This window comes from Triticum aestivum, chromosome 2B (assembly GCF_018294505.1).
Source record: "Triticum aestivum cultivar Chinese Spring chromosome 2B, IWGSC CS RefSeq v2.1, whole genome shotgun sequence".
NCBI classification, from domain to species: Eukaryota; Viridiplantae; Streptophyta; class Magnoliopsida; order Poales; family Poaceae; genus Triticum; species Triticum aestivum.
The window spans coordinates 666,331,823-666,342,050 of NC_057798.1; the positions used below are offsets into that span (position 1 = coordinate 666,331,823).

A 10,228-nucleotide genomic window follows, 5' to 3' on the forward strand; every position below is an offset into this window, starting at 1 on the left:
GGGGAGGGAGGCGTTGGCGTACCTGCGGCAGCAGAGGAGGAGAGGCAGGTGCGCGACGGGCGGCAGCTCCGCGGCTCCGGCTCTCCCGCGGCGACCTGCGGCGTCTCTCCCCCGGCGCGCGACAGGCGGCGGCTCCGGCTCTCCCACGGCGAAGGGCGCGACGGGCGGCGACTTGCCGGCGGCTCCCGCAGCGACGGGTGGCGACCTGTGGCGGGGCTCCCCCGGCACGTGACGGGCGGCGGCTCCGGCGGCTAACGGCTGCGAGAGGAACAGCGGGGCGGCGAACGGGCGCGGGAGGAGGAGGAGGGGGCGACTGGGGACTGGGGGTCGTGCGGGCGGGACGAGGGAGGAGGAGGGGGCGACTGGGGGTCGTGCGAGCGAGGCGACAGGTCGTGCGAACGGGCAGGGTGGGTTAGCTATCGATTGTGGCTTGTTGCGTGGTTGGTAGCGTTAAACATAGTATGATTAAGGGCCATTAGATTTTGATGATGGATGGATGTGATTGTTTGGATCTGTCCATCTTTTTTTTATCTCTACTCCTAATGGAGCAGTTGGTAGTCTCGCTTCCAGATTTTTTTTCGTCCCAGCACTTTCGTCCGGTTTTTTTCCGTAGGTTAACCGTCGTAGATTTTTTTCGATGATGGTTTCTTATTCACCAGTTTATTTACCCCTCAGCTCTTTCCTTGCAAATCAGGACTTTCCAAACGTGCACACAATCACGGATCTAAATTTACTAACTTATCCAAATCAACCGATACCTTCCATTATTGCAAATTTCTTTAGGAAACAAATAATAGATTTTAAGGAAACAAATAAAAGATTTTAAAGACACATCATACTTTACTAATAATCACTAAAAATTAAATCTAAATTAATTAACCTTACCTTAAATCACTCAATCACTTTAATTAGAAAACATTTTCTTTCCTAACTGCACCTCGCTTAGTGTGCACATAACAATCCGAAGTAATTAGAGTCACATGATTGAATCCATTTATTTAGAGCGACATGATTGCGTTCCGGGATGGAGGCCATGATTTCGTCGAGGTCGTTGCTGCCTCCTACACTCAGGGTGTGTCGCCGAGATCGAGGCGAGCATGAGGAGCTGTGGCCACCGCCATGGTCACCTCATCGCAGGGGATGGAGCACGCCGTCGGCCTACAGCTTGTGGAGATCAGCACTTTTCAAACGTGCACGCAATCACGGATTTAAATTTACTAACTTATCCAAATCAGCCGATATCTTCCATTATTGCAAATTTCTTTAGGAAACAAATAATATATTTTAAGGAAACAAATAAAAGATTTTAAAGACGCATCGTACTTTACTAACAATCACTAAAAATCAAATCTAAATTAATTAACCTTACCTTAAATCACTCAATCACTTTAATTAGAGAACATTTTCTTTCCTAACTGCACCCCGCTTAGTGTGCACATAACAATCCGAAGTAATTAGAGTCACATGATTGAATCCATTTATTTAGAGCGACATGATTGCGTTCCGGGATGGAGGCCATGATTTCGTCGAGGTCGTTGCTGCCTCCTACACTCAGGGTGTGTCGCCAAGATCGAGGCGAGCATGAGGAGCTGTGGCCACCGCCATGGTCACCCCATCGCAGGGGATGGAGCACGCCGTCGGCCTACAGCTTGTGGAGATCACTGTTGCTCTTCAGGTCGCGTGGTGACCGGATCTTGCCGATGTGTCCCTCCCCGACGACCTCCTCTTCGCCCGTTGGCCGGCATGGATCTCGCCACTACTGCCCTCAACTTCTCTGCCTCGAGCTCGACGGTCAGCCACCATGGATCCCCCAGCTGGAGGGTCACGTGAACCAGCCGTCCTCCCATGCTGCAGCGGCGAGAAGGTGACATGGCTCTCCGTACACGAAGAGTGGAGTGTGGAGTTCGGTCAAGTACTTATATACTTGGCCTCTACCGCTGATCCATGTACATGGAGAAGAACAGACAACCGCTCATTCAATGCTTCGTTCCACTCCTTTGCGCTACATTACTGGAGGTGACATTTTCCTATCTCTCTATGTTGTAACAAGCCTGTTGCCTACATAGTTAATGGATTTTTTATTTAAATTTATCGCTGCTTAGTGCTTTGTTGCAATTGTTCACGCAAGATTCTTATATATAATCTGAGCGTATGTAGGCATACTTAGCTTTGCTATTCCATTTTTTTGGCGCATAGAAATAAGAGTATTGTCCAGGTTAGGTATTCAATTGAGTATGGTATTTGGATTGCTATCAGAATGTCTTTCCTATGCATGTGATTTCTCACATCTGGTTATAATATTTGTGAAGACATGCATTGCACGTGCACTTGGAAGCGGGCCCGTGGCCCGCGCTGGACGGCGCCGACGCCGACCCGAGCCACCTCGTCCGCGTATTCTTGGAGCTGTGGCTGGTCGATTTACATGAAATTAATTCCCTCAGTTCTTGTGGCAAATATAATACACATAATCCAATAAGATGGATTATGGTCCCGTACCCAATAAGATGGATATGTGTGTGTGTTAGAGAGAGAGGGAGAGGGGGATAGAGAGTGAGGAAGACGGAGGGAGAGTGTGTGTCTGTGTGTGTGTGAGGATTTGATGGTAAAAAAGATCGCCAATGTCGTAATATTGAACTCTTAAAGTTAATGTGGCCCCGTTGCAACGCACGGGCGTTCTTCTAGTAGTGGTAGTAGATGATATGCTGGATCTCGCGCGGTGGATCCAACCAGGCCGCAGTGTCCCGACGAGGTGGGGAACCGGCACGGGGCGTAGTAGTGGGGCCCACACCCTTAATTTTCCAGGCGAAACTGCCCGCACGCCCCGCTCATCTTGTTCAAACTGCTTCTCCCCCCATTTTCAAAATCTGCTCTGTTTTCTCCGTCCCTCTTGCGACGACGGCCAGCGCGGGGCTGCGTTCGTGGCTTCACCGAGGATTCGTCGGCGGGGAGGCCGTCCATGGGCGCGTCGCGGTGGCGGATATTGGCGGAGGTAATCGCGACATCCCCTCCTTGCCCTGTCGCTTTTATCGGAGATTTTCGCTCGTTGCCATGGCAAGGTTAGAGTTTAGGTGATTTGCCAGGGCGATAGGTTGTCTCCATCGCGCGCAAGGAGGGCGAGGTCCGGGCTTGTCCATGGCATCCGCGGGGCACGGCTTTGCGACGGCTGTCGTGTCGACTGGGGTTGGGGTCGGGGTTGAGTTGGCTGTTGAGATTGGCCCCGACCAGGTGGCGGCATGAGTTAGAACGGGCACAAGGCATAGTGGTGGGGTTTCGGGAGGAGGGCAGAGGCGTGTTTATACGAAATCGTTGGCGGTGTGGGTGTCGTGGAGTTGCTTGAATCTGCAACGGCAGTTTGTGTTTTTTGTGACAGTAGTTGCTCAATTTTGGGGGGTACTAGGGGGATTGGTGGTATGGTGATACGTTAGAACGAATCCATGGCCGCTTGCGTGTCACGGAGTTTGTCTGGATCTCCATGTTTGTTTGGGTGTCATGGAGTTGCCTCGATTTTGCACAATTTGGGTGTCATGAACGAATCCATGAAGTATACTCAATTTTTTCACCCCATTTGCCAGGAATTTGCACAGCAGTTTGCTAAAAAAAATTCGGGGTGCTGTTGAGTTGCCTGGATCTAATGGAGGCATTGTGTAGCCTTGTGACAGTAGTTGCTTAGCTTTTCTCACCCAGTTGGGAGGAAATTGCACAGGAGTTGCTTATTTTTTTTCTTACCCAGAGGGGGGGGGGGGGGGATGGAGCTCTGCTTCTCGGCAGTGCGTTGGTAGTCGTATAGTTAAATAGGTGTTTTCGTCCTATTTTTGATTGATAGTGTGTTGGAGATCAATCGAGAGTTCGTGATACTTGATTGTCATGTTTTTTTTCTGTTACACCTTGACTGAAATTGGGTCGCAGCATGCTAGACTTTTTTGTACTGATTTCTGCGATTTTCGCTATACCACTTTTTTGGGATTGCCTAACTTTTGTTAAAATAGTTGGTTACAGTATATTTTAAAAGTTGCTTTTCAGTTTTTTGGGTGTTTTGGGGTTGCTCGGATCTGCAGAGGTAGTTGTATAGGTATATGACAGTAGTTGTTCAATTTTACTAACTCATTTGCAAGGAAATATATCAATAGTTGCTTTTTTGGGTAATTAGTTATTCTTTTGTGTGTGCCAGTGCCAACATGTAGTAGTCATGTTTAGTGAAGTTTTTTTGTTGCTATAAGTTGGCTACCCAACATCCTACAGATGCCTAGATTCACCATCTAGTTGGACCGAATAACAAACGAGATGTCATCAGGAATTATAGGCATTTTTTTGCAGTAGTCATGGTGGAGATGTTAAACAGAGGCACATTTTTTTGTAGTCAGCAATGATAGTGAATTCACTCTTTTTTATCTGCAAGTATAATTGTGCTTCTAGGTCTTGTATTTTTTCACCCAAATGACAATTTTTTTCTTTTTTTGGTGTTGTATATTTTGTTTTACAGAATGGCCCGAAAAAGCAAGAGGATTGCGGGAAGGACTGATGGCGAAGCTGGAAATGAGGGAAACGAGGAGCTGGTCCAAACGACAAGCAATGGTCGAGGAGTAGCGACATGGGTGGTCGGAACATGAGCAGTATTAGAGCCAATGTCGAGGTCTGGGGACTCACCAACACCCTCCTCCCAACGGATATCTTGCTGATCATATGTTGTATTTAAGAAGGGCGCACCCAACTCAACCAAAATGTTGACAGACTCTACGTCAGGTGCTTCATTGAGATCAATCATCTTTTTTTCCTTCTTCTTGTCCCTCTCTCTTCTTATCAGCTCATCCTGCAGAAACAATTTTTTTAGTTGACAATAACATAGCCAATATAAACATATTTTTGTTGGGAGGAGAAATTGAGGTAAAAGCAATACTAGATTAAATTAGGGCAACCATATACACTTTTTTAGGCAACTATAAAGATAAACAGAGGCAACTTTTGTGTTCTTTTCACACAAGTTCATTTTTGTCATACCTTTTTTCTATTACCACCAGCACACCATATGTGAATAAATTTTGACATGTGTCTTTCTTTGTTGTTTTTCAGCAGGAGGGTGACAACTATTATTGAAGTGGGGAAAATGCACATATGTTAGGTAGATCTTGGCGCGAGCAGAAGACCTTTTCATAGTAGTGTAGATTGTCTGGATTAGGCAGATCTTCTCTGCAACGCTGTTACTTTTATTTTATTTTATGAGAGGATGCATATGTACTGGACTAGTTTTTCAATGCTTTTTGTGTGAATGCTTTACTTTTCTGTTTTTGTGCTTTGGATTGTTCCCGGAATCATTGAGAACTGTATGCATTCACTGCCAGTTGATGAATGCAAACATCCTGATGCAAAGCTTTTTGTTCCAACATTTCCTCTTTTTGCAGTTGATGGATGAACACAATAGATTTGCCTAAAATTGGAATGCTAGTTGCTCAGTTTTTTGCAAACATATATAAGCCTTATGAGAGGGGGAATTTGCTTCGATTTTTCTCTCCTTTCTTACATAATGCACATAGTTACTCAGTTTTGCAAATCAGGAACAGACAAAACATCTTGATCTCTCAAGCAGGGACAAAGCTTTTTTGTTCCTACCCTTATTTTGCAGTTGCTCAATGAACACAATAGAATTGCGTGAAGTTGGAGGATCAGTTGCTCAGTTTTCAAGCAGGGAGGGGTGGGGTTCATGATCAAGTAGGGACAAAGCTTTTTTGTTCCTACCCTTCTTTTGCAGTTGCTCAATAAACACAATAGAATTGCCTAAAGTTGGAGGATCAGTTGCTCAGTTTTTCAAGCAGGGAGGAGTGGGTTCATGATCAAGCAGGGACAAAGCTTTGTTCCTAGCTTTTTTGCAGTTGCTCAGTAAACACAATAGAATTGCCTAAAATTGGAGCATTAGTTCCTTAGTTTTTTACACACATCTACAAATCCTACGAGAGGGGGGAAGTTACTTGATTTTTTAGGCAAATCACGATCAGGAAAACCTCTTGATCTTCCTGGCCAAATCACTAACAGAGAAGGGACGGGGGGGGGGGGGGCTACTTTTTGGAGGACGGTGGTTACCTTGATCTTCCTGGTCAACACGCCATGGATACGCAAAGCTCAACCTGATTCTTCATATCTGATTACAAAGGAGGAAGGAGGAAAGGAGGAGGAAGATCCACCCGTGGATGTGTTGGTCAAGAAAGAGAGAAAAGAGAGGAGGGAGAGGGGGTTTGCGTGCGCGTGAGAGAGGGGACCAGGGGTGGGGGCGGGGGCGTGATCCACCCGTGATCCGCGCGGGCTGCTCCTTCCTTTTTCGGCTGCCTGCTCGCCCGCGCGGGTTGCTCCTTCCTTTTCTGGGAGAGCGCTCGCTGGTGCGATCGGGTGCCCGTGCGCCAGCGAGCCACGTCCCACATTTTAAAAAACGTGAACATTTCTTTAAATGTCATGATTTTTTAAAACTGTATGAACTTTTTTCTTAAACCGCAAGATAACCCCTACTAAAGTCCGTTCTACGGTCAAGGAAAGTACAGATGGAGATTTGAACAGAGGTCGTGTGTCAGCCAGGAAAAGGTGGACCGACGAGGCGTTCTCTGAAGAAACTTCACAAACGAGTCATCGCCGGTGGCTGTGTGCGAATCGCTCCTTTTACCGTCGAAACCCAACCCTGTGGTCTTTCTCTTCGAGCGACTCGGAGCGTGGACAAAATGGTCGCGGATGACAGCGCGACAACTCACGGCCGGCACCCATCTTATCTTTGTTCTCTGGGCCGCACTCCACAGTGCCATTGTGCTGGAGGCAGCATCTACAACTAGTACAAGGACAAGGACGCGTCGTCGTGAACCGAGCGTGGCACGGCAGGACCGGTGGTGGATGGACGCCTCGGCTGCGCACGGATGGAACGGGACGGGCCAGCCTCGTACCCTCTCTCTCGCATGGGGAAAATATCTTGTACTCCCGTGAACTGGGTACTCCGGCTGCTCCATACACACCAGAGCCGCTAGATGCAAAATATGGGGACAGGATGGAACTGGAACTCCCCACCTTTTGAATTTTGCCAAAAGGACCCCATGCAAGTACAAAATAGCTGTAAAGCTTTGTTCACAAGATGTGCTGCTTCCCGTTTGGAACAGAATGAACGCCGCTGCTGTACTATGCGATGGAGGTTCCGGCGGCTCAGATGTGCCTGGAGCCCTGGACTATCGACATGTTTCTATTTAGTAGAAAACGCCCTAATGTAGCATCTCTGGGACAGGTTTCATTTCCAAGTATTTTCTGAAAAACACACCAGTGATTTGTATGCTAGGAGTATTAACCTGAACTGAATGTGTAATTTCTGTCCAGGATGTGCGCTCACTTATCCAAACAAATGAAAAGACATGTTCCAGTGTACACAGAGATAAATGTTTTATAAAGGAACTTAATGTACAAAGCTTTGCATCAGCATGACACTTCATAAAATTAGCTTTATGCATAATATCCAGCATTTTTCAGCAGCTCCTTTGTTGGCTTTCCAGTCTAAATGATTCCAAAACTCAACCCCAATATGACCAGGAGTGTGTGCAACATCAAACTGAAAATTATAACTGGCTGCTGGTAAGGCACTATTTGGTTGTCCTAAAGCACCAAAATACTTAAACCTGTAAAAAAACACCTTAAACTCCACACTGAAACACAGAGGAGCTCCTAGAAGCTTTCAACTTCATCCATCACATATAAATATGGTACAGAAAGTGTCATGGAATTTCCAAGTCGATAGCACCAAAAAAGTTAAGCCTGTCGAAATGTAATGCCATTTTTTCACACCTGTAGTAACATATTGCAAGTATTAATGAATTTAAGTCTGGTGCCTTCAAGCAAGTATTGTGCGAACAACCACTTCATTCAGGACTTGAACAATGTAGATAAAATTACTTTGTAATCATGTAGACTGTCAGGCCATAAGTTGCTGAAATTTTACTATACATAATTGCTAGAATATGTAGTATAAGACAAATATAGAAATTTCAGTGATTAACTTCGCCGCGCCACGATACAGAGAAATACCAACATATTCTACTCAAAATAGGATTGGTTACAACTCACGAAATCAGCATGAAGGGGAAAATGTATCACATCTAAAATACACAATAATAACACAAATTCGTAACACCCAAAAGCTTAGCTGAAGGCTGGGAGTCCTCTTCTCCGGCGCCGGCGGATGGCGGAGCTAGGCGCCTGGTGTGTGGGGCTGCGGAGGGATTCGCCGAGGTGGAGAAGGGCGGGGCAGGGGTGGGATAAGTTGTCGGCTGGACGTCGGAGCACCATACTGCGGCGAGCTTGTTCTACCGATGTTGCAGCGCAGCCTCCGGCGACCCGCCGCCGGACCCTCGATGCCCTACAGCCCTAGTCTGTTCGTGTTCTTGCTATTCCAATCTGGGCACAGCATAGCCAAGTAACAGGGATAGGGAGTAGCCGGAGCACCCAATGCACTGGAGTACATGATATTTTCCCGCTCTCGCATGGTAGCCGTCGTGCTTCCACCGGGATTTTCCAGTGGTCGGCTGAACGCGATGGTTCCCATCGACGGAGGAATTTGATTCTGGTGATGAGCGGCGCGAAGGGTATCCGCGTCCAGCCTTCCTTTCCACTAGGAGGACTAGGAGGAGATCGAATCCGTTCTGGTGGACGGCCAAGGACGCTCGTACGCCCCGGAACGGGGGAGCTGTACCGGATCAACGGTCCAAGTAATTCAGATTCGCTACGTTCGTGCTTTTTCTCTGTCGGTTCACTTGCCCTGTGGTTCTTTGCTACAGAAACTTCACTGCAGAGACTGATGCACGTGTAAAGCGCTCCGGTGTTTTATTTCTGGTCGGCTCATTGGCCATGTGGTTCTTTACTACAGAAACTTCACTATAGCAACAGATGCACGTGTAAAGGTTTTTGTTTTACCACCGAAGCTAACACGTCGGCATCCCTCTCCGGTCGTGGCAGATTAAACTACGAGTTGTTTCCTGTAGGCGGCATTCCATTCGCACCGGCCAGAAGCGACCTCTTCCAGTCCAGCCCTCCGTCACCCGTGACCGACGATTCGCTTTCATTATTCCTTCCTTCCTTCCCGTCAGAAAAACAGACCAGGCATGGGGCGCACGGCGAAGGTGTCACGCTGCAACATCTTTACTCCAGAGATAGCATTTCTCGGGGTCGACACGACACGACATGACACGCCATTGCGCCTGGAGCTTGCCCGGGACGCGTCGTCTCTCTGTGCGAAAGTGACGACGGCTCTGTTTCCAACTGCTCCTGACCTGACGCGACGAGGGGAATTGTGCGTACTGCGTACGTGACTCGCCCTGTGCCGGCGCGTATGATCTTTGGTCTTTGTTTTGGGTGATGGATGAAAGAAGCGTATCCATCTTATCTCGGGTGGCATCACATCAGACTTGACGCGTCGGTGTAACCGGCCAAAGTATGCGCGGACGAAGTGGCCGTTTGGTTTAGGACTAGGAGTGCCACACTTTACCATATAATATTGCCAAACTTGATTAATATTAGTTTTTCAAAATAAGAGCCATAAGTTGGCAAGCCTAAAAGAATCTTGCCATATTTTTTGTGTGTATGTGATGTGGGATCATAATGTGGCTTGCTTAAAATGTGGTTTAAACCAAACACACACCTAAGTTGGTCAAACTTGTCTAATCTAGATGTGGCAAGCTTTGACAAACAGAACGAACGAACGAACGGCTGCTGCAGTTTTTTTCATCAGGGAATGGCTGCTACAGATAGAGATAGGGTGACGATGCCCAGACTCAGTTGTTTGCACCAGCAGCCGGTTCGGGCGTGTCGTCTGTCTGCACGAAACGACGGCCGCGGCTGCGCGGTGCGACGAGCGAAGTAGGCAAGTAGCCGGATGCGTACGTACGTGTCTTGCACTGCACTGGACGTACGGGTGCCCGGTGCCGGTGCGTATCAATCTACTATTTGGTGCCGCACCGCACTCGCAAATGGGAAAAAGAAATGCCCAGACGCATCCCCACCGAGCCATACGGCCATACGAACGGCTGCTGCAGATAGGGTGAGGATGCCCCCGAGGATACTTGGAGGCGAACACTTGACCATTTGGCCCTTTTCTTCGCCAAAACCATGTACACCGGCCCCAGGAAACATCAGATGCAAGTTTGATCTAATTAATTATCTAACTTCTTTAGGGCACGGAAACAAAAGAAATATATTCTGAAGATCAAGTCCACCTGTCCAT

General features: G+C 47.6%; 1 long non-coding RNA gene across 1 annotated transcript; it reads left to right on the forward strand.

Moving 5' to 3' along the window:
• The first annotated feature begins 2,810 nt into the window (after positions 1-2,810).
• On the forward strand, positions 2,811-5,397 carry LOC123041982 (uncharacterized). The gene is made up of 3 exons (XR_006418689.1): positions 2,811-2,989; positions 4,481-4,740; positions 5,068-5,397. It is a non-coding gene; the product is annotated as an uncharacterized lncRNA (long non-coding RNA).
• Positions 5,398-10,228: the final 4,831 nt, after the last annotated feature.